Below are 3,027 nucleotides of genomic sequence, written 5' to 3' on the forward strand. Positions count from 1 at the left end.
ACGGTTTTAAGAAACCGGGAAGGCACGAGTGAACCAAGCCTAGAGAAGCTTCAATTAGAAGTTTCCAATAGAAGCTTTCAAGCTTCTAGAAGAAGCAGGGAGATGACGTGGATGGGGAGATGATTGTGGAGATGACGATGAGGGAGATGACGACAATGATAATGATGATGATGATGATGATGATGATGATGATGATGATGATGGTGACGACGATGGGGCGCAACAGTATGGTGGCATCAGACTAGCGACGGCGGGCAGCATAGCACGATCTCCTTACTCCCCTCCCCTCAAGCTTGGGAGGGGGGTTCATATAGGTTGAAGGGGGGGGTAGCCACACAAGTGGCTGGTAGCATGCTTCCTCTCCCCATGCCCTTCCACCACTCAAGCTCATATTCCCTCTCCCCGCCATGCAACGACTGAAGGGGAGGGAGTTAGTTCATAAAAAAATTTGCAAAAATTATCCCTTTTTTTCCCATGAAGGGGTGTTCTTGTGTGGGCTATGGTTTTTAGCCACGGTCTCTTATGCACAACGCGGACTGGAGTTTGTTAGTGCATGAAGAAGGAGCACTTAGCCCAAGGTTTTTCTGTTGTGGGAGGTCACTCGAAATTGCTTATGCTTAGGATCAAAAGTTGTTAATATTTTGTTTGTGGAAATATTACATTCTCTTTTTTTTATCAGATGTCTCCGAAGAGACATCTGATAAAAAATTGGACAATTTCTCGATTTGTGTGTGCCATCCTTGCACAGGGGCCATGCTAATCTTCTCTAGCTATCTCAAGAGTTGGGTTGTTTGGCATTGATACCTTTGTGGCTAGAGATTTTGCTATTGATGGATCTTGCAAAATCAGAGAATTCAGAAAGGCCTTGCGACTGAGTGCATCGGAAACTACATTCTTCTTACCAGGCCGGTATTTGATTTCAAAATCATATTCTTCCAGCACTTCAATCCATTGACATTGCCTCATATTGAGCTCATTCTGGGTGAAAATCCATTTAAGACTTTTGTGGTCCGTCACTAAGGTAAATTTGTTACCCAACAAGTAGTGTCTCCAAAGTTTGAGAGCATGGATGACAGCCAACAGCTCCAGATCATGGGTAGCATAGTTCCTTTCAGATTCGATCCAAACCTCGGCATTAGTCTGGACGTTCCTTCCCTTTCCATCGAATTCAGGTGGCTTGTTTTGCTTGAGAAGGAACTTCTTCTCCTGAATTACAAATGTACTTGGTGCAGGGGTCGGACTAGGAATCTGCACTTGAGGTTGCGCCTAGGCAATAAGATTCTTTATGTTAAAAACTTGCTAAACATTTCTCACATTGCATTAATATGCCCAGTTCATCTTTTAGCCAAGTGACCTAATCGCTTAACTCCTTTACCAACTCTTACAGCCATGACAGACAGTGAGAAAAAAAATCTTATTCATTCATGTGGGCATAGCCCTTTCAAGTACATTTATTTTTGGGAAGGTAAAACAAGCTAATACATTAGTTTGGGGAAAATAGGATTGTGTTACATTCAGCTACGGGAACTAAGTAATAATATGGAGTGGGGTCATGAATTTCCAAGAATCGATAGGTCATAGGAAGCTTGGGGTATCCCTTTCTTTGATACCCGTTCTTCTCGTAACGCCCCAGCACCTTGATTCTGTCGGCAGGGATTATTCGAGTCAGTAGGAACTGCACCCGCTAACCAAGCGATGCTTGCAAAAATGAAGCTTACCGGTGAAGCAAGACTTTGGTGGAAATAATGGTGCAGAGACCAAGGGATCTCAGAAGGGTTAGTTACCTGGGAGAAGCTTAAAAAGGCTATGCGAGGGAGGTATCTGCCACCTGCCTACCGCACATAGAAGATGAATGAATTCTATGAATTAAAGAAGCTTGGAGTGTCCCTGGATGCATACTATTCAAAGTTCATCTCTCTCTTAAAGTACGTGCCACAAATGGATATGACACAACACGTGTCAAAGTTTTGTGCTGGGTTAAATCCACCCATAAACACCCATTTGGAATCAATGCACCCAACGGACCTACAAGACGTGCTCATTCGAGCTGCGCCAATAATACAAGAGGTGCAGACCAAGCCAAGGAATAACAGGACTTGGTCTTACAGGGATCAGAACAAGGGAGTGCTTAGGTCTCATGCCAAGAGAGCGTTGTCGAAGGGTTTTCGAAAGCCAAGTCACGACCACTGAGAACTTTGAATAATTCCAGGATAGAAGATTCAACATGTGAATAATCTTAATGATCAATTTTCCACACAGCAACAAGTTCCAGACGGTTTTGTTTTATGGTTGTGAGTGTATTCCTTCAGATTTTATGACAGCATTACAATATGAATGGATTATGGCATCTACACATGGCACTTGTAAGCTTCGTAAAGCTGATTAATGCTAGACATCGCAAACTCCAACATATATGTGAATTCAGGAAATAATCAGCCTTCCACAAAGGATCATATTTGCATTCCAACAACTCTTCAGAAGATTTACGTAGTTTTGAGAATTTCAAACCCAATCTTCATGTCCAGAAGAACATTTATATTCAGTCCTTCAAATGTAATAAACATGACATCTCCTTACCCTTCTCTGCAGTCTCCTGTAGTAGAACTCCGTTCAAGCAACTGTTATTGGCCGTTACTTTCAAGAGAGTCAGTGTGGCTGATTCAGCAAAGAAGGTTATAAAAGTGGCAATTATCACAAGTTTACAGCTTTTTCTTTAGATCTATTGAGAATTTAGAGTCTTTAGACTGACACAGCAGCATTGGTCTGGCTCCAATAGCCGTACAATGCTGGCAAAAGTGCAAGCTCCACCATGACTTGAGTACTCTCAGATCAACGCCACACAAAAATCAAAGAAATCACCTATTGAAGGTTGCTTGAAGGCTGAAGCCCAGGATGGTAATCACAGCCAAAAGGTTGATTGTATTGAAAACCAAGTCTTCATCACCATCGACATCGTCTTGTCCCTCGTCTCCATCGTTATGACTGTATGCTAGAAGCAAGGTAGGAAGTTCTTCACCCCTTAGAAGT

The 3,027-nt window shown here is 42.7% G+C and overlaps 1 non-coding gene across 1 annotated transcript; it reads right to left on the reverse strand.

Moving 5' to 3' along the window:
- Positions 1-702: 702 nt before the first annotated feature.
- Positions 703-805, reverse strand: LOC148028151 (U6 spliceosomal RNA). The gene has a single exon (XR_015692746.1). It is a non-coding gene; the product is annotated as a U6 spliceosomal RNA (small nuclear RNA).
- Between the last annotated feature and the right edge of the window lie 2,222 nt (positions 806-3,027).

This window comes from Lygodium microphyllum, chromosome 12, assembly GCF_053477565.2.
Source record: "Lygodium microphyllum isolate KBCC chromosome 12, Lygodium_microphyllum_v1.1.10, whole genome shotgun sequence".
NCBI classification, from domain to species: Eukaryota; Viridiplantae; Streptophyta; class Polypodiopsida; order Schizaeales; family Lygodiaceae; genus Lygodium; species Lygodium microphyllum.